The sequence below is a fragment of the Pezoporus flaviventris genome, unplaced genomic scaffold (assembly GCF_033815535.1).
Source record: "Pezoporus flaviventris isolate CSIRO_AGI_PZ_B2104156 unplaced genomic scaffold, CSIRO_AGI_Pfla_v1 ptg000013l, whole genome shotgun sequence".
Taxonomy (NCBI): domain Eukaryota; kingdom Metazoa; phylum Chordata; class Aves; order Psittaciformes; family Psittacidae; genus Pezoporus; species Pezoporus flaviventris.
In genome coordinates this window covers 19,443,848-19,468,409 of record NW_026892561.1, presented here as the reverse complement: position 1 = coordinate 19,468,409, position 24,562 = coordinate 19,443,848, and the positions used below count along the sequence as shown (strand labels likewise).

General features: G+C 47.2%; 1 long non-coding RNA gene across 3 annotated transcripts in view; it reads right to left on the bottom strand.

Annotated features, from left to right (window-relative positions):
* LOC133268640 (uncharacterized) overlaps positions 1 to 24,239 on the bottom strand; it is a 93,716-nt gene extending 69,477 nt beyond the window's left edge. For all 3 annotated transcript variants that reach the window (XR_009743122.1, XR_009743120.1, XR_009743121.1), the window contains exon 1: positions 24,180 to 24,239. This is a non-coding gene — a long non-coding RNA (uncharacterized LOC133268640). The remainder of the gene's footprint in view (positions 1 to 24,179) is intronic.
* Positions 24,240 to 24,562: the final 323 nt, after the last annotated feature.

The window sequence follows — 24,562 nt, the reverse complement described above, 5'->3', positions numbered from 1 at the left end:
GCATTTGCAGTCACAAGACATAGGAGCTTGCCAAGAGCTGGCAAACAGGTCTGGCTTGGGCCCTCAGCCCACAGCTCCTCACACTCCTGACTGTTGATACCAGATCTTCAGAGTCACCTCAGTTTTCACTTTCTCAAGATTATGCTCTCTTCATGCAGTCTGCAGCAACTTGCTTACCATTTCCCAAACAGCATAGCTTGGTCAGACCTGATACTGGAATGACCATCAGAGCAAGGCACTACATTTCAGCTGCAATTCCAAAACTAAAATAATACCCTATTGCTTCCTTCAGTTCCCTTAGAAATGCTGATGGCAGGGTGAAGAAGAAGAGACTGTAACATCCAGCAAAAGGAACTGGTCATGAATTAAGACCCTAAGGCACCACCCACCAGAAAAAACAAAACAAAACAAAAAACAAAAAAAACAATGCTTCCAAAGGAGAAATAATTCAGCAGCAGAAGTCAAGCTGCATATCAGCAAGACAGTGATTTGTATTCCTCTTCATTGAGGGAAGTAGCACATAAGCATTTCGCAACAGACACCGAGTCAAACACACCATGCTGCAATACCAGAGATGTTTCAGAGGTACCCGAGATGTCTCACCAAGCACACGGGGACATTATGGCTCACACTTTGTTCAAGCTGCATAAACAAAGATGTCTGAGATGTTATAATATACTGTTACTCATCCCTAAGTCCCCAGATGCCGTCCCTGAAATAATCCCATCCTTTTTACTACTAGGAGGGAGCCAATTGTAAACCTAACCACTTTACCTTCTGAGGGGGAGAAATTTTATTAGAGATGCAGCAACACATCTTCATCTGACTTCTGAAGCAAGAGATTTCTTTAAAGAAAGTTCTTCTCTCCAGTGTCACCTCTCTCCTGCCCAAAGGTGAGAGAAGTACAGGAAGAAGTGGAGAGAAGCAATACTGAATAGTCCATCAGAGGAGGGTGCTGAATACAGTCCCTTCCAGTTACCTGGCTGAAGTTCAAATGCTGGATTAGTGTCTATGGCACACTTAATAGGAGGCAAAGGAGAGAAATATAATGCTTCCTTCCGGCCTTTCACATCTACAAACCTCTCCCAGGTAGCAGACAGTCTGGTCCATCAAAAGGAGACTAGAATCAGAAATGAGACACATTTGTCATGTAAAATTTCCAGGTATGAGGAACCAAGTTGAATTTCTATCTGGCAAAAATGCTGTAATAACACAGCAGCAGCTAAGAACTCCAGTCAGGTGAAGGTCAGGCCTGTTTGGCATCCATTACAGCCACAGACCTCTCAAAAAAATAAGTGCAAAGGACAAACACTTCCCTTTGGCAAGCTCTCTCCCAGACAGCTGGAAACGATGGACTTTAAAGGTTGGAAACTCAGTGGGGTTGGCTACAGTGAAATAGGGAAGAAAACTGAGATATGGAAGACGAAGAAAAGTTAACTCTTCAAAACCAATGTGTTTTCATCCATCTTCTCTTTGGTCACCAAGGTAGCTCCAGCAGTGACTTGCGTTCTGGGACTGAAAGGAAAACACTAGCTGGAGCTCTCAGGAATTGGAGCATCTTCTTTCTACCGAGTTACAGCTCACATAAAAATGAGGGCACCAACCCCCAAAAGTGCCCTTTAGCCACATAAAGGGAAAAGTGCTGCAAAAGAAAGACCTTGATAAAACATGAACCAAATGGGGACACATTCAGCATTCCTTGGAGTATGTGATAGCTGCGCAATTATCCTGACAGCACCAGGCAGGGTTTGGGCACTGCCTTCTGCCCAGATCCATTCCATGGGTAAGAACATGAACAAGCAGGGAGATTGGTGTTACATTCAGATTTGGATGTGTCCTATTTCTCCTATCAAATCTCTGCAAAAGCAACAGTTTTCCACCTCCCCCCCCTTGGACATCTATAAGGATCAGCAGCTGGAAACCCCTTAACACTGCCAATCTCAGCACCCAAAGACCTGCCATCTGCACTGCAGCCTGCGTTTTGTACTGATTTGTTCAGTTTCTGCCCTGATAGCACACCTCAGGCAGGCTACAGTTGCTCTGTGCAGGACTTGGAGGGAAGTTTCAAAGCTTGGCTGCTGCCAATGCACAGATGTTACAGGCTGGGTCACGGCAAGGTGCTAAAGGCCTTCAGAACTGTTGCAAAGCATTAATTATGTTCCCGCAGCTGTTCTTTAACCCTTGTTCACGTCTCCTTTCTTCCAGGGGCTGCCAGAATGACAACTGTGAACAGGAAATCAAAGCAGGAGGCTTTGAAAGGAAGCAAAGCAGAGATTTAAAGGTTAAAAGAAAGAGCAGTCTACAAACACAAGTTCTTTTTTTAGAGATGTTCGTCCCTGCCATTTGCCTGAAAGCTTCCTCTTCTCCCACCCAGGTGCAGTACTAAACTCCAGCAGCACCCAAGGAAAGATGGAAGAGGTCACCCAAATCCTGAGATATCACAGAGGACGTCTCAGCTGAGAGGTTGACCCATGCACTTGAAAATGTTTTATTTCACAAGACTGGAAGGAATGGCTTGCAGTGTGGGCTTAACCAACCCTTCTATCTCTGTAGATCCAGACACAAGATCTGAAAGGCATTTTCCTGGTCAGAAATACCTGCTATGCCCCAGTTGGGCCAGGGCTGTACTCAGGAAGAGAGTAAACCTCTCAGACACCACACTAACCAAACTAATCTGTTGAACCTAAGCTCAGAGTTGCTATAGAGGCCAGGGAAATCCAAGTGACAAGACAGCATTCAAGTAGGCTTACCTGGACGGGCACTGAGAAATACAGGGACACAACAGTTTCCTGAACTCACCTCACATGCTTCACCCCCTGACAGCGACCATGTGTCTGGGCTGGAAACATGCTTTTCAGGGTCCCAGCAGAGGCAATCTCAAGAGGACCTGTGCACGACTCTGGGAAATGTCAGCATTTGGAATACGTGAAGCTACTGCCAAGAAAGCAGGTCCATCCCTACAGCACAATGCTGGTCAGAGCTGCCACTGTGGGAAAGCAAAACCACTTCAGTAAGGAGGTCTGCATCCAGATACTGAGCCCTGCTGAACATCAGGACTAACAAGTGCCAACATAACACCAGGGCAGCCATTCTGGTGCTAATGTTGCAGCCTACCCAAGAGGCATCTCCGTGCCCCATAAACCAGGGCTTCCCATGGGGAAAGTCTGTTCATTGCTCATCTACAGACCAGCTACAAATTAAAGCCCCAGCTTGAACACAGGCATCTAACTAATGTATCTGCATGGGGTGGACTGCAGCTACGACACAGGACCATAAGTGGCCTGATAAAACCCACCCATCTCCCAAATGGCTTCTCCCTCCCCTATTCCCCATGCTTTAAGCTGCAATCAAACAGAGCATAACTCCCTTCTAAGACTTGCAGATGTTGTGTTTCTGAATCATCTGGCTGGGCAGCTTGTGCTGGCAAGAGGAAATAAGATTGCCTCTGGAATCCTTTGTGCTGCAGCTCTCCATGCACGAAAGGCTCCTGCACACTTGTGGGCTAAATAACTTCTTATGCTAGAAGCAAAACGGAGTGGGGAGGAGAGTACAGACGCAACAGCAGCAAACAAGCAAGCAGACACTGAGGTGCCAGAAAAGCTGGCAGAAAAAACTACACTGTTGTGCCTGGACACACATCCCAAACAGCAGCGTCTTCCATCGCCTTTCACATTTTAAAGGGCAGAAAACACTGAAGACTAAGTTTTGTCTGACATCTCCTGGACATGCCTTCAGCCAGGGATCATTACGGCAGCATGCTGGCCAGGACTTGAGCTTCTACATAATGACCCCAGACAGCTACCGATAGCCTCAGCTGCTGCTAGCATAAACGTTAGCTCCATTGCAGTCTGAGGAGCTATGATAACTTAAAAACAAAACAAAACAATGCACAGGTTTTGAAAGGGAACCCACAACAGCATTAAGAGCTCTGAGCCCCAGGGCCACAAAACACCAGACAAAGCTCCCCTGACAACCAACAGTAAAGGAGCTTCTTCCAGGCTCAGGACCCTCATCCCAGGTCCCCAAAGAGGATGCTAGTCCTCGCACACCAAAGCAGTGGGTGATAGCTTTCCTCCCCTACAGAGACACCCCAGAGTGCCATGGGGAAGGGAAGCCTGGCACTGGGCATGCAGCCATTTCAAATGGGAATCAGGGATCTGCAGTGACACCCTCACTCAAACTCACAGCACTCTCTCAGTCCTTGCATGCAGGGCTTGGGCTTGCCTTCCTTGGGTGGCTGTGCTAGGGCAGCCTGAGGTGGGCTGACACCAGATTCCCACCAGGGAATGGACCGGATGGACCCAACAGCAAAACAAAATCAGATTGAAGGCTTTGTGGGAGCACCGTTTGTGTTAGACATTTCTGGAAAGCCCCACTATACTCAAGTATCAAGCAAGGAGACAATGTTTTTTATCTGCTTAATAGAGCTCTTCAAACCACGCACAACCACGTGGCCTAGGCTGGCTATTTTAAAACAATGTTCCACTGAGACTCTTGTTTCCAACAGAATAATTTAACACCTCACTCTTGCAGAGCACTTTCACACCCAGATATCAAAGCAGCTCAGAAAGGCTATGCTGATTTTACAAACCAGGGGGAGGGAGTTGCAATGCAGCAACACAGCTCATATGACCTGCAATCCTAGCAGAAACTCCTATCTGCCCAAAGCAGACCCCAGCATGGATAGGCAGCGATGCAGCTTCTCCAGCAGCCTCTCCCAAACAGCAGCTTTCCTCTTTCTCCTTCTTTTTCCAGCATTCTTTTTTGGGGTTTTCTAATCTTTGGGCCCACACACACAGACTCCAAGTTCAAGTTACTGAAATCTCACAGGGGGGCTGACATCTCCTGGTGAAGATGATCCCACTAGTGTTATTGTCTGGCTGCCAGCTCCTGGGAAACAGGCACGGCACGAGGGTGGTTGCTGTTTTTAACCAGAGGCCACATCTGACTTGAGCGTTAGGGGAGTTAATGAGCACTGTGCAGCAGGAGGGAGGCTGGGAGAAAGCAAACAGGGAAGCTTCATTTCTGTGTTTCATTATTTGTATAAGAAAAATATGACAGGGACCTTAAGGGGAGCATAAAGATTTTTTTCTTTCTTTCTTTTAAGAAGCATAATTACAGGGTCTGCTGGGATGTCCTGTGGCCAGAGGTAAATTGAAGGGAGGTGCCTGGGTGCCCATGCAGGACCTCACAGGTCACATTGCTCTTCCAGGTCACAAGAAGGTCCGGAAGAGAGATATCCCTCATGCCGTACTAGTGAGTCTTGTTGGGAATACAGCTGCAGTCATGGTCAGGCAGGGAAACCTCTGACCACCTGCAGTAAGGGCCAGCTGCTTAAGGACCACCTCACCTTCTAGAAATCAAGACCTGCACCAGTTTGCAGGGTGCTGAGGAGCAGACCGCACCAGCCATTCCAGCCGACACCACGGTATTCACATACACCCACTACAGCCCTAGAGAAGATTGCTCTGTAGCTCACCCCATTCACCCAACCCCATCCCAGACATAGGATGGGTCTGCATGATAGACCCTCTCTTGGGGATAAGTCTCCAGGCTGCCCCCAGGGAATCAAGGCATCCTGGGAGCTCCCTCTCCAGCTCTGAAGGGGGTTCAGGCCACTCAGCTGGGTGCTCAGCACCAGGCAAGTTGAAGCCAAAAACAGTAGTCTCTAGACAAGACAGACAGGGTCAGCTGACGTTATTCCCCTTAAAGCAGCAGGAAAATGGTTAAAAGGTAAGATTTAGGGGCATATATCTCTGGCAGAACCACCAGGTGATCATATGTACACATTTCTCTACTCTAAGACCTAATTTTCCACCATTTCCCTTGATTTGCTGTTCCTTTTCTTCCATTTCCTTGATTTAGGGCCCAATTATTTCTTGTCCTCTTGCCAGTGAAACAAAATATTTCATAAGCACTCCTGCCGTTTCTCCCCACTCCCTCCCTCCTTTGGATGCTGGTTTCAATGCCTGACTCATGCCTCATGTTCTGCAAAATTTAAAGTATTTTAGTGAACACCTAATGATGATTTTACCATTTTTCTCAGTGATACAAACGGGATTTGGCACCAACGAGCTCGTTGCTGGAATTTAAGTGAGTCTGTAGCCCCCGCAGCTCTGGCACGTCTTTGCAAAGCAGTCCCTGGGGACTGTCACCTGGACATGATTTTCTTCTGATGAGACTGTGTCCTTCACCAGAGATGAGCCACATGCCCTGGGCTAGGCTGCTGGTGACACTGCTAGGATATGGAGAAGGGCAGGCAATTAATAGCTCATCTGGCTCCTGACCAACACACAGTGAGTGCCCTGCAAGAGTTGTGTCGGCAAAAGCAGCACAACTCTGGGAACAGAAGGCAACTTCCTGGCTGGACCACATCACCCTCTGATGTAGCTGCATGCCCAGGCCAGCCCCAGCCCTCCAGAGAGGAGGTGGGGACTGCTAACTGTACACAAGTACATCTAGGGTCTCATCCTTCCAATGATACAGACAACAAATTCTGCCTTCATTGAAAGGAAATGTAAAGTGTAAGAAAAAAAAGGCAACTCCTGTCCCTGGTGGGTCCTCAGTTTAAACTTCTGAGCATAATCAAATCTTTCAAGTGGCTCATCACAGTTGGAACCTTGGGACCCACCCCAAGACTGCCACAAAGGACAGACTGACTTCTGTCAGCACACTGAGCACTAGCCCTTCAGAAGAGCACCCGGCAAACACCCTACTCTCCCAGTGGAGCAAGTTTTACAATGGCTTTCCATCCTTCTTCCCCCCCCCCCGACTTGCATGATCACAGCATATAACATTTCTATAGCATCCTCCTACTAGTTCCCATAATCATATGCAAACCTGTCACAATATAACACAACCATGAAAAAGACAGTTAAAAGTGCTATTTCAATATTGCCAACCTTTCCTAAGGAGATGTATCCATAAAGTTAGGTGAGGAAGATTAGGGGACTGACAGCACTGATCAAATCAGATGTTTTCTAGGCTTTGAGGAGAAAAAAAAATTAAAAAAAGCTAAAGTTTGCTCTGAATCAAGCGGAGCAAGGACTCAGTGTTAGGTCTCCTGTATTCTGAACTCATGTCTCAGATCCCAGTGACCTCTAACTTCCATGGCCATCATCAGCTGCTTACTTCTACCTGCTCCAAACACCATCTGAAACATTTGGAACCCTTGAAAGTAGCTCACCATAGAGCTCTAGCTTGGGTCACTCTCCAGAAGAGAGCAGCTGCTTGTGTCAGCAAGCTCTTGCTCCTAGATCACCTTGCTCATCATAATGGCACACATGAAATACCACCCCTCTGGTTTACACTGTGGCTGTATATGGTTTATAAAGAGCAGGAAGTTTAGCCAGCTAGGACAGGTAAACTCCACAGCTTCCCCTAAAGCCAGTGCCTCTTCTATATGCAATGGACATTTCCAGTGATTCTAGTCCTTCCAGTGGCTGGCAGTAACAAGGAGGAAAGATCTTGAGCTTTTGCTGGACAAGTTGAATCCTGTGACACTGTTTAGACATACTAGACTTCCTGCTCCTCTGTTATGGGATTGAGCAATTTCACTCCAAAAAAGCTTTGCAAAATAACTGACCACCAAATGCCACCACAGTGAGACCTCTTTGGCAACACATGAGGGGACTGAGGTTTGTCAGGGGGAATCTTTATCTGAACTTAAGAAGCAGAAAACTAGCCCTCGGTAGAAACAGCAAGTAAGAAAGAAAAACAAATGAGGAGGAAACCTAAGAAAGGCTCTGCAGATTGGCTTGTGCAAAGGCATCCTCTCTTCACTGCTGGGACTACATAAGGCAAGATACCTCTATTTTGAGCATGTCCTGGGAAAGGCTTTTGGGACCCTGTCTACCACTCTGTGGGGCATCAAACCTGCTCTGAACCCCCTCTAAGGATCATCCCAGCTGAGAGCGTCTAAAATCCACTTGCAGCTTGGGGAACTTTGGGGTCACCCCATGGATCTGTACGATTCAGAGCTTTTAGAAGATGCTCATCAGGCTAACTTGATTCCTCTTCATGACTTGGTATGATCAGCTATATTAACTGTGTTGGCCTGGCTGGCCTGACATAGATTAATGTCATTTGTAATTTATCACGTGGCTGTGGCAGGCTGGAAACATCACCTTCAGAGGTAGCTGACTCACCCTAAGCACACTGTTTTCCATAGGGCCAGCTAAGTATTGTTCAGTAGAGCAGCTTCCCTTCAAACTACCTGCCAACTTAGTACAAGCTTGACAGCCCCCCTAAAGCTACCATACCACAGTTCATATTCCTAGCAAGTACCATCACAGAGCTTAACTTCCCTGAAAAGTATTGGAAATAGTAAAAGCTGGCCATCAGGGCAGTTTTATATTGGACAGACATATTCTACATTGTAAAATGTGTTTGGAAGGACCATTATACTCCCTCTGTTGTCCTTCCTTAGAGGAAAGAAGAGAAATGTCTAGCCAGTGGTTCATAGCCCAGGGCAAGGGAAATACAACATCCTCCATAGCAGCCAGCAGAAGTACTGGGGAGCAGACACACACAGGGACTCTGCACAGAGACAGCACATCTAGCTTGCCAAGCGCTGTGCCACCACACTATCAAATCCAAACCACCTCTGGTAAGTCCTGACCTTTGCACCACTCTCCCAGCAGCCCAGGTGCCAACATGTTAATGAAAGAGGTGCTCATTAGCCCCAACCCTGAATAGAACAGTAGCGCATGGGTTGGCTCTCCAGATAACTAGAGTACAGTAGGCAAGCCATGTGCCTCTGCTGCCAGAAGAAATGTCTCCCATTAGATTTGACCAATAGATAAGCACAGGAAAGAGCTGTGTTTGGCTCACTAAGCCAGTATTTCTGTAGGAAATAGGTGCCTGTGCAGCAGAATCTAAATGCACCTTTAAAAAAACTAAAATCAGCCTCTACTCCATCTGATTGAGAAAAAAGCCTTTGGAAGGTAAACTAAGACAGGAGTGTTTGGTCAGAATTATGGGGAGGCTGAATAGCAAGTTGGAGAGGTCTGACTGAACTGAATCTATCCCTTGTGTGGAAGTTTAACTACATAACCTTGGAGTCCACTATAGTTTCCCTTGCTGCCTGGCAAAATCCACAAAGAAAGGAAGAAAGGGCCCTTAATGACCTTCATCAGTGACTTGGATGACATGACACAGCACACTCAGCAAGTCTGCAGATGACACCAAACAGGGAAGGAGAGGTGATAGCATCCAACATACAAGGAGAGGCTGAGAGAGCTGAGACTGTTTACTCCAGAGAAGACAAAGCTCAGGGGAATCTTATTCATGTGCATAAATACTTCACAGGAAGGAGTAAAGAGACCAGAGACATATTATTCTCAGTGGTAACAGGCATAAATCGAAAGACAAGAAATTCTATTTAAACACAAGACCTTTTTTTACTGTAAGGGTAATCTAACACTTTAACAGGTTGCCCAGAGAGGCATCCACCCTTGGAGGTATTCACTCACTGGATGTGGTCCCAGGCAGCCTGCTTTAGTTGACCCTACTTTGAGCAGGCAAGTTGGACTAATCAATTGCAAGACACTCCTCCAACCTTATGATTCTGTTGGATTCATGGTACCCTATTCTGATGCAGGGAACACGAGGAATATTGTTAGGGCCACAGCAGATCTTCTATCCCATGTCCCACCTCATCTAATTTCTGACAAAGGGTTGGATTCAAAAAGCTCTAGCACTTTCCTCAAAAGGAGCATTAAAAAACATTTAGAAGCTTCAGCCCTGGAAGAGCAGATGTCCACCAGAGATCAGTTTTTCCATTTATTCATGGGATGGATTGCATCAAAAGAGCCAGGGCAACCCTAAAACATGCAAGTCCTCAAATGCTAAAACATTTCTAAGCCCCTACTTGCTAGATTGGAGCGAAAAAAAGCACTGAAGAAAGATGAAGCTTGGTTTACTGGACCCTCCTAATCAAGCTTAGTGCTTAGGATCAAAGATTAGTTGATTAAAATCCAATTTCAAAGCTTATTAACTTTTGAATGAGAAATGCTGCTATGGTGAGCTTACTCCAGCAGGCTATTTCTGGCTTGGCAGAAGTGGCTGGCAGAGAAGAACAGCTCTTTGCTTATCAGTACCCAGTTTAGACCCAGATGAGACAAGAGGATTTCACCTCCCCAGACCACTTGAAACAAAGACTACATGAACAAAGGGACTTCCTTTAAGCCAGCTATTAAAACCAGCTGTGCACTCCCTTTTCATACCACCCCAGTTCATGTGAAAGCCATGCAGAGCCATTGTGTTGCACTTCTGAGCTACTCAACATTTGTTTCCTTCCAAGATATTCTGGGCAGTCTGGCAACTGCCAGTTCTGTCATGAACTCTCTCGGTAACTTCAACCCATGTTCTCCTTGCCCAAGTGCAGCAAAGAGCGGGCTAACTGAAAAAAACAGGCCTCTGTCCTTGCAGCAGCTGTACCACCACATGCAGCTCTGTTCCACAGCACAAGGCACAAGATACCCTAGCCCTGGCAGTTGAGGAAGATGGTGAGCCAAGCTGAGATCTCTTTGCCACAGGGTTTTATCCCAGAAGATAAAAATCCCACTCCTAACCTGAAATCCCTTCAAGACCCTTAAGCATGTTTTAAAGCATGCAAGATATAGGGTAAAGCTGTGTGTGGAGATTCAGGGTTGAACACCTTCCTTATCCTAAGGACAAATAGGGGTTAAGCACTGCCCTTTGTCATCCCATCTCCTCCTGTTTGAGCTATGTTGCTTGCAGAGAGTTTCCCAGCTTCTCCCCTCTTCCCAGGCACAGCAACCATAAAGATGCAAACTGCAACACAGAATTCCATAGCTAACTTTTTCAAATTCTAAGAGCCCATTTTTTATCTCAGGTTTTTCAGAACATCTCTCACCTGGGAGACAATATTTAAAGTCAGCTGTGGCCCAGCAATGGGCTTCACCTCTTTTGCTGAAGGACTTGAGTTTATCATCTGAATGCAGCAGTTGCTTAGATCAGCTATTGACAGGGACTCACACATGTGCGACAGAGATGGCAACCGTGAAGCACCAAGGTCTGGGTCCGAGTCCGACTCTTGTCCACTCACAGTGAAATACATGACATCCTCAGAAAGCATCAGAACAAGAAGATGTTAACACCAAAGCAAAGGAAATAAAGGCAATTCATGCTATTGCACATGAAAGAGAAGGCAGCAGGTAGTCTGGGTGACCAAGTTTACTTTGAAGAGTGGATGGTGGCAGCTACATGATAAATACCTTGTTTCTCTGGGAGGCACCTTAGTACCTTCTTTCCTCTCTCCTGCTCTGCTCCAGGAATCACAGACACACACTGCCCAGCATAGCACGGCTGAACGAGCTCCACTTCACCACAGGGCTCTCAGACCCAACTCCAAATGGCCATGAGACCATTAAATGACACAGCAAACAGTAACTTGTCCCTGGTTCAATTAAGTCTGTCACCCAGTTAAAGTCTTCCATTCTTTAACTGGAAAAGCAGCCTTTTACAACCTGCCTCCTGTATACAGATGGGCATGAAGTATGCAGGAGCCCTTCAGAAGAATTCCTGCTCTAGCAGATCATGCCCTGGCTTTCAGAAAAGGAAAATCAGTTATTTCCATGTGTCTCTTGTCAATGATCAACCTAAGACCCAAGGGATAGCTCCAGCTACACACACACCCTCTAGGGGAAGGGAGCCCTATATACAACACAAACCAAAGCCCTTTCCCATCCTTACCAAACCAGAGCATGGGATGATGGCATACTTCACCTAAATAGGGACCCAAAGCTGTGATCCAGTCTCTGGAGCAAGCCCATAGGTATCTCTGAATACATAGAAAAATATTGGTACAAAAATGTAGTAGTATAATAGCTCCTCACTGGTGGTGAGGCAGCTACTGCCCTGGGAAAAGAGCATGCATTTCTCCTCCTAAGAGAGGCTGTGCAGAGCCTGCCATGGAAAGACAGGAAGTTTTTCTACAAATGACATCTTTTCACTGACATTACCTCTACCAAACAGAGTCTAACTCTCCTATTACACAACCTATACCATCACACTAGCCAAAAGAGCTAAGGGTCCCCACATAGCCTAGGACAAGGTCAGAAAGCACAGATTTTGCTAAGTGCCACACCTGAACTCCAGCCACATGTGCCCAAGACCAGTAACCCTGCAACCCTGCTGTCTCTTGCAAGCTACACCATGCTGCATGCTCCAGCAGCAAGCCACAACCAAGCTGTGAAACAACACTCAGAAGCAAAAGACAACACCAGATCACTCAGGCAAATGCTGAGGAGAGGTGACAGTAACAAGAAGGGTTATGTTTAGCCTCACATCTGTGCTGTTTGGAGGCTCTCTTCAGAGGAGGGAAAACAACATCTTAAGAATAAATTTTTTACTTGGAAAACATCCAGCCTGGGAATAAAAATAAATAAATAAAAACACTCTAAGAGAACAGGTAATTCAGTGGAGACAGGCTGTTGAACAAAAGAGGTCAGTGATTCGGGTAGCACACATGCAGGACCACCAGCAAAGGGAAAATCTAAGGAAAGCTTTCATCTCTGGGCCCAACAAGTAAGTTCCTGCTCCCCTGGCCTGGCTGTCACACCAGGATCATCTTGCAGGGGAAGGGAGGAAGCCCTGTTCTGCCTCCACTTTTCACAGCCTCCCTCCTACAGCAGAGGGAACTAGCTCCATTCTTCCCTGAGCTTTTCCATCCCAAAACCCAACAGAAACCCAGATGCCAGACAAGAACTAGGAGCTAATGGTGAAGGTAGCCCAGTGTGGAGAATATGCAAAGCCACTGGATCTGGGTCTCAATCTGGAACTAGCCACTTCATACAGTAGCCTAACATCACAGATCCCACCTGTAGCCTTCTACAAAAAGAACCAGTATTTCCTTCTCTAGCCTCATTCAGCCCCACCACACCAGGTCCCACCACAGCTGGTCCTGGACCACCTACTGCAACAGCAAGTACCATCAGAGGAGTAGAAAGGCACACAGTTTGCTCAGGACCAGCTCAAGCACACGTTTGCGAGCACATTCCCACCTAGTCTTCCAGCATTCTAGGACCTGGCACACCACAGCAGCAATAGGATCCTCCCCTGTCCTCTACACTCTGGTCCCAAGAAAGTAACACCATGTTCAGTTAAAATTCCACACAACCAACCACTTGGGCCACCTAATCCAACTCCAGACAGGCTTGCTAGGAACATTTCCCTATTACTGCTTCAACAGCAGGTGACAGATCTGAGCCTCACTGAACTAGAGGTGGTTGCAAATACAGTTGCCTTCCCCCAAAAACTAGGCATGTTTCCATCTGCCTTGACCCCCCCCACACCTTGCCTAAGGATGGAGTGACTGGCTTGAAAAATCAGTTCAAACCCCTCTAAGTGTTAATCCTGCACATTCAAATCAGAAACCCAAACCTCTAATTTACTTCACACTGAAGTCACTTAAATATAAGCATTGCTCCTGGTCCTACTTCTGTATTTACTTTTATGGTTGCAGGCATTATAATTGTTGTACTAACAGTGCTTTAGTTGTGATTATAAATACACAAACTCACATGCCTATGTATGTGCAGGCACACATCCACACACACTCACTCTTCTACCTCTTGAGAAATGGGTCTGTTCCGCTTTCTTCTGCTACTGATAAAATATTGATTAGGGAATTTGAAAATTTGAAATGATTTAGGAGTCCCTGGATGGGAAACGTAATGTACTGTGCCGGTCGCATTATGAGCCATCCATCACCTGTCAGCAAGCAGCAAGAAAGTGACAGAATCAATACAAACGTGTCTGAAGATGGGTTTAACTCATTTCCCTTCCCCCTCGGGCAACGGCTAGAGCATCCCAGCTGGAGAGGAAGGGAGGCTTGGTAGCTAACCCTAGGCCAACCTCAACCCACCTGAAGTGCAAAGGGGTTAACTTCTTTCTTGCCAATCCAACCACACCAGGGCCAAGAGCTGAGGTGAGTGCCCTCAGCAGCTCTCCCTGGGGAGCAGGGCCAGGACAGCCAGCCAGGAATTGCTAATACAAACCCTGAGGGCTGTGCTCATTTCACGAGCCCTCATGTCAGCTCACAGAGCTGTTTGAGATGGTCTGGGATACTGAAGACTTCCACGTGGGTCACAGAACCCGCATGGCTCCTACTGAGACTGCTTTGACTGACTTAAGCAGGGTATATTTGTCCCTGAGGCCTCCCAGGGCTGGTAAACATTCTCCACTTCTGCCTCCCCCAGCACACTTTACCCCATGGCACACTCCCACAGCCTCACATACTGTTACTCTGCTCTCGGAGTGACCGTGCCAGGCAGCACCACAGTATAAATCCCCGGCTGACTTCCCTACCCATTGCTGCCATGCACATCATCAGCATTGACTTTCCTTCTGCATCACCCACTTTCAGTTAGCACAGGCTGATCCAGCTCCTCAATACATCACAGAGCTTCTTCCTTAAAGTGCCTATTGTTCTTACTAGCTTCAGGAGTTTTAAAACAACAAAAGGGGGAGTGGAATCCATCCATAAGGTGATATATTATCCTCCCGCACTTTGCAGATGGATTCAATTGGCCTGTGATCCTATTTTGCAGATTCCCTCAGAGCACTGTAATTCATCCTGCAAAGTATTTCAAATGAGACTGGACAGAGCACTGGAGAAATGATAGGGGCTGAGCAGGCTCCTATGAGCAGGCTATCGCTCATCTGTTATTAGAGTTAATTATTCTGAGGGCACACCGCAGGAGGTGATGGCAGCACAAGGGCAGCTCAAACAAGGCTGACAGAGTGGCTCAGGCCCAGAGAGGCTGTTTCGAAAGATGCTCTTCAAGTCAGCCCACCATGGGACACATACAGCAGCAGCATTAACACTGGCTGCAGAGCACGTGGTGTGGCACAAGGGATGGGAACAGGAGAAATGGGGATGTTCCTGAGCACAAGGCACCTTTTGACTTCCCAACTGTGCAGTGGAAGACTCAACAAGCTGCTAGGTGGGAGCAGCGAGGATCTCCAAGCTTGCCCCTTGACTGGCTCTTCTCTATCACGACAGAAGCCTGATAGACATCTCCTCACAACACCTTTCAAGGCTTCAGGGTGGCAGCACTGGCCAATAGATACAGGAGCAAGCATTTGTCATCTTGGCAGTTCTTTTCTCCTCTGTTCTTTCTGCAAGGGTGAAGCTTCAGTTTTAAGGCAGAGTCAAGCCACCACCTTGGCTCAGCTGTTCTACAGGCAGCAGAAACAGCCAGAAGGGTGCCAGAGCCCAGCTCCGTCATGTCAGCTGATGATGTGGCTGCAGGTAAAGCTTCTTGAACAAAACCTCCTCATTTATTTTGCTTTTAATTCCATTATTTAATAGACTGCAAAACTCTTAATGGGAGTCCCAACTACTGTGTCTGTTCAATTCACTCTGGATACGTCCCTTCTACCTTACTATCCCTAATAGACTCTATAAATGGTTTCCAAATCCAGCAGAAGTGGTCTATTTGCTGCCTAGTATACCATGTAATCTTTTGCAGAGGTGATATTGATCTTATTAAACTCCAGCCATTGAGTCTTCAGATGTGTCTCAGCATTTGCTTTCCTAAAGCAAAGCAAAGCACCTCTTCCAGCCCCACAGCACAGGTGACAGCACCAGCCTACAGTGACCCAGAGGCAAGGCAATTACTGCATTTCTGAGAACAATTTAATAGTCACTAGAGCCATGGCTGTAGGGTCCTTAGTCAGAAGCAATACCCCATCTCAAAAAGAAATGTCCAAGTCATTTTAACTGTAAGGGACAGAAATTAGGGACTAATTCAGCCCGTAACAGGTACTGAATGCTGAGCCCAGAAGCAGCTCTGCTTGTGGCTAATGGATTTTGCACACTAAGACTGGCTCAGAGCTCTCAGCTCACTACTCCAGGACACTCACAAGACTCATTTGCAGCTGCCTTGTCAATTTTTCCTCACCCATCCACAAAAGAAGAAACTCATGCAATTATTTGCACAGTCCTCTCCAAACAGCTAACCATTCCCTCAGCACACAAACAGGCTCCAGCTGAGAGAGAAGAGGCACAGAATGGTGAGAGGCTGCAGGAGGCCAGACAGGGGAAGAGGCCCCAAGCCACAAAGCACAACGTTTGAGCTCTTTAAAAAAATTATATATATATATATATATATATATATATATATATATATATATATATACACACACACATCTGTATGTGCAGGTACATGAGGATCACCTTTTTGGAGAAAGGCAGCACCACAGTGTGCTGGGAAGGTAGAAATGTAGAACACAGTCTAACCAGATGCTTATCTGACAGACCATCAGTGCTGGGTTATGTTCCCAGGCTGCCCTTGCAGTGACATCCAAGGAGAGGACAGATGGCAGCTCCACAGAGCAGCGTTACAACCATGACTGGTGTCTTTCCTCTAGATGAGGCTCTCATGCTGCAGCTTACAGCAGTCACCGGAGGAGGTGGTGATAAGTGGCCACTGTCTGGCCCAGAGGCATTGGGGTACCAAGTGGAAGGGAGAAAGAGTCACGGCTTCCATCTCTTCACCATTTGCACTGACCCAATTGTGTCAGCCCTGCTTGTCAGCTCATCTGTCATGGGGCTGGTTCCTGCTGGGGCCTCAGGACCTGTGAAGGTAGCTGCACATGTTAGACTATTCATCTTCTCAGGTTGTTGGGACAAGGGGTCTGACAGCCTTATTAGTTATCCCACAAAGCAGAGCCCGAACACATCCTCAGAGAGGACAGAAAATAACCCCAGGGAACAGGGGAACACCACAAGCCACATGCCTCCCAACTCCCCAGGCCTCAGAGGAAGGCAAAGCAGCAGCACAGCCTGAACACTGAAATCTTTGCTAGAAATACATGGAAAAAAAACTCTGAAAGCTGAAGCTTCGACTCATCTGACATCTTTCCTTAGCCAACTTTCCATAGGTAAGTTGTGATTGCTAGTGGGCAGGGATTATCCCCAGTTTTTGCACTAACCTTTCAAAGCTTTATCCTGGGCTGTGCCCAAGCTGGGAGGTAGGACAGCAACATTTTAAGGCTCATGCTCCAGCTCCAGAGCTCTTTCAGGAAGAGACACAGGCCCAACACTCATTTGTGCTAGGACCAAGACAAATTGGTGGACCAAGACAAATTTGCTGGACTGGTGTCATGGAGATCTAGACTATCCCTGCACCACCCTCAATTAATCATACAGTCTTCAAGAGGTGCATTGCTCTGGCAACCAGCCAGCTACCCACACGTGGCTTTCTAGAAAGAGGAAGAAATATTACTCCAACAGCCCAAAGAAAGAAGTCATCCATACCTATGTGATGCCCACATGTCCTGGAAGCAGCAGGTAGGGACCTGCATCTCTACACCACAGCAGAACCAGGATGCATACAATGGCTCACCAAAGCACTGAAAGCACCAGGCACAGCAGTTGGGTGACTAAGAAAAACAACGTCCTACTAGCCCTCAAGACACATCAGTGGGAAGAGCTGCTTCAGCAGAATAACAAAGAAGTGCTCTGCTCCCAAAGCTGCCAAAACAGTGCTCCTCCAACCAGTACACGTGTTTCCATGTGACACACATACACCCAGGCTGTGCATCAAGGCAGCTCTTGTATATGCTGGCTTTTGGGTAGGGATGTCCACGTGCATGATTATAAACCAGTCAGTCACTGTCACGAAAGGCTGCCCACCTGCCCTGCCAACATCTCCATCAGGGCAGGAACCCAGCCAGTACTTGGTCCAGGATCTATCCCAGCTGCTCAGGACACAGTCAGAAGCCAGAAACCAAGCAAAGGCTTAGTAAAATGGAGTGTGCTGTCAGTGGGAAGGAGCAGAGACAGCTCTTTAAGCAAGTCATTTCAATTGCCTTGAGCAAACAGGTTGTTAAAATGATGGAAATAAATGAGTTGTTTGAGCAGCCTCGGAAATGCTTTCAGAGAAATCTTTCAGGTAAGAACACTGATTGCAAATACTTATTAACTGCTCCCTCATTATCAAAGAGATGTGATATGTATGTTTACATATTTTGATACATTTTTATTAATCCTACTTACTGTTTAATTCTCTAAAACTGCACAGAACTGTCACCAAGCAACTCCCTAAACATAGCCTCAACTTCTGCACAGGCAGGCTTGGGCACTGGAGAAGTCACTCGAGCATCTGCCTGTACCAAGGAACATGTGTCACCAGTGTTAGACCTGAAATGGCTCTTTTGATTGCAGCCCCCCAGAAAGGAGGATCTTACTTTAGATGATGCATGCGAGGGTCATTTACCCACCTTTGTCCACTCATGACAGCACCAGCCAGGAGACCTGTAATTCAGCCTCCTGTCTCCAACAACAACCAAGCTTGATGCTAATGGAAAGAACTGAACAGAAGGTGGAACATGGAGGTGTTTTCCCAGGACATTTCTCCAGCTCCTAGCAGCCCAGCACTTAGAAACTCTCAAGCTATAAATCACTCCAGGGCTGTGTTTAAACCCATCATCAAGAGTTATCTGCCATGAAATTACCAAATTCCGTTGTAAATGTTCATGATATTTTTTTGGCCTCCACAGCATCCCAGGAAAGTTTACAGGGCTGAATGAGTCCCTACCCCCCCACTCCCAGCATGTAGTGCTGTTTGGTTTAAACCTGCAGCCCACTGTTTTTGGTGGGGAGGCCCAGCTTCTTGCCCTGCAGGAAACAACAAACAACTGCCTCCTAATCAGCTTCTTGGGTGATTTTATAGGTGTGTCTCAAGTCCTCCTCATTCATGTCTTTTTCAAGCTGGTGAGTCCCCATCTAGACTATCCTCAGATGGAAGCTGCAACACCATCAATTTACATAAAGCACAGCTCCCTGCTCCAATCAACATCATCTCCAGCAGCGTCAGCGTGAGTGATGCACTGTGCTGGGACAAGGGTTCTCCTCTGGGGCTCCTCACTGGAGCTGTTCTTCCAATGGAGAACCTGAAGGTCTGTTTATTTTAAGCAAGGCTTGAGAGATGCACAGGCAGAGGATGAGTGAAGAGGTTCCCTGCCTCCACATGACCACACAGCCTGTCACAGGCCACTGCCTCAACAAGAGACAAGAGGAGGGCCATGCTGGAGGGATGCACAGACTGTCACCTCCTGGCTACTTGGTCAGGGGTTTCTGTTCAAAGCAGAGGCATCACGCTGACAGACAGATCCCAGTAGGCTTCCACAGCCTCTGTCACTCCACTGGAAGTAAAGGGTCCCACTAGCTCTCCTTCCAGTAATCCTGCCCAGCGACTGCAGTGTCCCAACTAGTAAGTGCCCTCTGAACACACAAGAAATATGTAGTCTGCAAACTGCACCCGCCACAGAGATCACAGTTGTTCCAAACACATTTTGTTTTCAAAAGGAGCAAAATACTGCTGAAAACGTGGTGTGCTGCCAAGTCATGGATTCTTCATCATCAGCACCTCACCTTCAGAGTGCACACAGCACCGGCTGGTGTTTGCAAGAAAAAATGGGAAATATCCTCTCTCCACATATAGCTGTTACAAAAAGCGCTTCATCAGAATGGTAAACCCAGCAGGGCCCAAAGCAGATAGGCTCACAGGTAAGAACTGACAGGCATGGTATATCTGATGGCCTTCATTCCCTGGCAAACCTAAAAAAAGACCAGTTGCAGCTTTCTGTATACAGCAAGGGTGTTGTCTTGGTGTCACAATTTTCATACCATTAGAACAAAGATGATGGGCCACAGAAACCAGATGTGTTTTGGTATTGAGCTTTAGGCCCTCAGCATCTCTGCAGAGGCCCAAAACAGAACCCAACACTTTGCCACAAAAGACAGTCCTAACGTCACTTGTGAGTGAAACCCAGGTTCACTTCCCAGCCACGCACCCTCTGCAGACACCTCCACCAGATGGGATAACACATTAGCCCCAGAACACCATACCCTGTTTACTTCAATCCTAATCCAGTGCCGGCAAAGCTCACAGAGAAGTATAACAAACAAAGCATCTCTTTCACCAGCACCTAAGTAGAGCCTGCACACTCAAAGCTTTGAACTTGCCTATATAGCTCATGCAGCATTTTCACCGCAGAGAGAACACAGCAGCAAGACTTCACGGACTGATTTTACCCCTCCCTCACTGCAGCTGTGTGGTCCCAGGGGCCTTAATTAACCAGCATGTATTCTTGCAGGGAGCTGTTCTATAGGAACATTTACATGTTCAACTCCTTTGGACAAGTTCAGAGGCAGGCAGCTAATCCTCTCCCAGGTCTCAATGTCATATCAATTTCCTGTTCGAAGCTGAGCTCTCTCCATCAGGGTTTTTAAACTAATGAGATGTACCGAGGACTTCAACTCTGGGAATATCAAATGCAGAAGGTTTCAATTTCATTCGATTTTCATGTGATCTTCCCTTCATAATTAACACCATACAGTATGTAACATCTCTTCATCCTACCACTAGATACAATCTCCACTGAAGACAAACATGTCAAGAAAGGTGACACATCACTCTACACTGCCAAAACCTTCTAACAGTTGGAGTTTTTTCTTTTTATCCCCTCTGCAAATATAATCCACATCCTCAAGGTAATATTCAGAGCTTTAAATCTCCAAGAGCAGTGGCATATGTCCCTCAGGGCTCACAGGTACAGCAGCCCCTCTTGTTTTTCACTCACATGGATTATTCTCTGACACACTGGTGCATGGGCACAGGCTCAGAGAACACTTTGTAGGTTTGTCTTTCCTACCCATCAGAGGGCTAAGGATCTCCAGTGTGTCGGAGCAAAGATGAGGAATTGTGAAACCATTCTGCACCTTTCCCAAAGGCAGCCCTAGTCTTCCTGCCTGGTGAATGTGCCTTTTCCTCCTACTTCTGCCACAACCCTCCCAAGGCCATGCTAACCAATTGCAGAACCGATTAGCCAGTTCCCTGGGCACATGATACTCCTACACCAGCCATGCTCTTCTGTGAGTTTTTGGGTAACTGGAGGGAAGGATCAGCTTTCTGATCTGTTCATACCTTGCTTACTGTAAAAGGAAGCCAGTTTGACCAGGCTGCCAGACATGGTGATAAGAATTAACACACAGCCATTGGCTCCCACCTTTGGATTTCGTCCTTAACAGTTAAATGAAGGAGGTGATCAACTTTGTAGAATGCAGGTAGATTTCAGGCCCTGAAGGCTTTCTACACTGCTAAGACACAGCTGACTGCAGCGGCCATAAGCTTGGAGAGGACACAAGCCAACACGTGTGCTCTTTTAGATCTAAGTGAGCTCAGCTGTGCCACATCTGGCAGGACCTGCAGGAAAGGCAGTGCTCCTCTTGATCAGAGGATTTTGGAATGGTCCCTCTGTGTAGCAAAAGTCTGCACAGCAATATAGCATGATGCGAAAACCCGGTCAAGGCACAATTCCTACAGGCACCGGTATACAAAGGTTTTTAGGAAGGATGTATGTATTTTAACGGCCATTATATAATCAGACACTGCCAAATTCCTATGGCCCTGATCCAACAGAAATCCATGCAGAAGGATCTTCCTTCAACCTCTGTGGCAAGGGAACACCCAAGGTAGGAAGGGAAGAAGATACTGCTTTAAGCACAAGCAGAGCAAGTGAAGTCTGTTCTACTCGAGGAGAGAAGCAGATTATTCTCCAGAGGTAAGAAAATAAGAGCTAACAACTATCTACCACATACAGCTTAACCCTGGGTTCTCCTTTCAGGAGCCACATAAGGACTCAGAGCAAGATCTGGGGTCCTCTCTCCATGTTAATCTTTTGAGGAACAACTCTGCTGCCATTCAAGCCCGGATATTAAATATATACTGATTAAAGGCAGCATGCACTGTTTAATATATTCCGGATTAGTATGTAAAAAGCCTCATTTTTCCAAACCCAACTGTTTTATTTACAAGATCTCAGTTGTAATCCTGACTTTTCCACACAGGGTAGCAGAATCTGGGAGGGACTTGCCTGGATTAATTCAGCAAAAGCTCGCTTCCTGCAGACTCCAATTTATGCTCTACTCTTGTGCATATAACAACCACCATCACATTCCTTATGGCAATTCCCACCCACTACCAGCAGCCCAAAGAGACCATTTTAATTGATGTTGCATTGCATCTGCCCTTGCCCCAATCCCAGCTCAGCACCTTAGAACATTAGGTTCCATTAACCAGACCATGTGCCAGCTGAAGTTGCAACCAACAAACTCCCCCATACCTGCAGCATTCAAAACATCCCTCCCCTGCTGATGCTCATGTTGTTGTGCAGAGCCAGCTTCAGAAAAGCCAGTCTCATACTGCTGCACCAGGAGCCTGCAAGCTCAAAGTCCTGAGCAGCACCTCAGAGCAGAGTTCATGAACACTTTATTATCACTCCATCACGGAGTTCCGCGCACTGCCCAGCAGCTCCAAATGAGCTCTCCGCAGCCATGACAGCACCACAGGACCACCAAGGTTTCATTAATATTCATGTACCATTGACACTCAAGCAAGCAATGAAAGCTTGCTTTCTACAGTGTTATCATTAAGCGAGGTGAAACAAGTGACCTTCCAAGACCAGCTGCGTCACAGATATCACCAGGAGCTGAAGGGACAGAGACAAGGTCATCACCCAGCACTTCTTCTAATAAATAACAGTTCTAAATGAGCATGGCCTTGCCATGCCCAGCGGGACCCACGTGAGACCGAAAGCATCTGGGAAGTGGATGCCTGAACTGCAGAGCCAGGAAAGGCAGTGCCTTCTTGCAGCAGCCCTTCCTGAGAGGCAGGGCAGCCCGTTGTGCCGCCAGTTGTGCCATGCAGTGGGAAGTGAGGGAGCAAAGATCTCACCAGCAGATTAGGTGTGTGATTCTGAAATAAATCATGGCGTTAGGGCACAGTTAGTCCAGCTCAGTGGAAACACGCACACCTCCCTTTACAAGCTGGTAGCATTTAGGAGCATCCCAGAGCATCCTTGAAGCATGCCAGCTCAGAGTATTTCGCAGAGAGCTCCCCCAGGCAGCAGTTACAACACTCCACATAGCAGAGACTTGATCTCGAATTACAGACCCTAATTGCTGTTATCAGTCAGAGTAACAATTAGCATCAGGTTTATGCATTTCCAGTTTTCTCAGGAGAGGATGCAGAAGGAAAAGAGAGCCTCAGCCCCAGTTTACTTCGAGTTCACTGGGAGGCCACAAGAAACTCAGACAAACTTCGCAGGCACCCATTACCCAGGATATTTACCACCTCTGAAACAACCAAAGCCACACAGAAAAAAGCTCCTCCAACCTTCCTAGTCCGAGCAGCCAACCATCCCAGTCTGAGCAGCCAACCATCCCAGTCTGAGCAGCCAACCATCCCACCTCTACATTTCCACAGAAATAAGCTAATAGAAGACCACATCTCACCAAAACCAAGATGCCCTCCCTGCTGTGAGAAGTCACCATCACCCATAGTCTCTCCTCTTTTTTTTTGCTCCTCCACTGAAGACTGATATCCAACTCACACACATTATATGTGCACAAGATAAGGTTGATTCAGCCTCTTCATTCTTCTATGACTCTGGATCTCCATAACCCCATGATACTGAGACTGAATAGTGCAACAGGCCACATGCAAGCAAGGAAACTCCTGTACCCCCACATCCATGGCTGCACACTGAGCTGCCTATAAGGGGCTTTGCAGCATGCTATTTCAGAAAAACTTTGCTTCATGTTTCCTTGTAACTTCTGGGGGATCAAGAATGGAGTCAGTAATTAAGGATATGCAGGGTGATCCCAAAATCACAAGATTTCTAAAAGCATTTGCCAGATCTGCAAACTTATACCAGCAGAAACTCATCTGTGCTTATCATTTCCCTCCAAAAAAGAGGTTGCCTGAGGAACAGGAGAGACCATGTTCAATCGCATAAATGTTTAATGCCCAAGGTGAGAGGTACATACAGCTCACCCCCTTTAAACTAACTCAAAAGACCAGAGGACAGCAAAAAGCATAAAGCCAAGATGGCAACATGTTCACCCTCACAGAAGGTCACCCCACAAGCACTGCTGCCCAAATCGTCCTACGGCTGGGACTAAGGGACATAAGGGTGTATGGGCACAGAGCTACAGCAAACAGAGCTGTGAGGACACACTACAGCCCCAGTGCAGCCGGGTGGCCCTCCTACCCACACCCAGAGGCAGAACGATCCCAGGACTAAAAGCTCCATCCCCAGGAAACCCACTGGAATTGTGTGCTGCAGTCAGCCAGACTTACCCTGCGCAGCATCCCAGGCTTGACCGGTCACTTCCACCTGTGTATCCCTGTGAGCCAAACAGCCCTGGATGGAGGGAGAGCATGGTGAGCAGCTCTCAGGGTGTGTTTGCAGCGTCTGCCCAGCCAGAAGCCCTGAGTTTGCACTGCCCTCAGCAGCCTTTGTTAAAAAGCAAACAGCCCCAGCACTACAGATGCTCATACTTCTGGATGCATTTTAAAGTCAGATACCTACATGCTTGCTCACTGCCCCAGTGCTCATAGCACATACACCCCCCCTCCCCACCCCAGGCAGCCTGGACCTGGGCCCACAGCCTGCTGTGCGCAGGTCTTGGCCCCACAGCCCGTGAGGAATGGGCTCTGGCCCTACAGTCTGCTGCAAACGG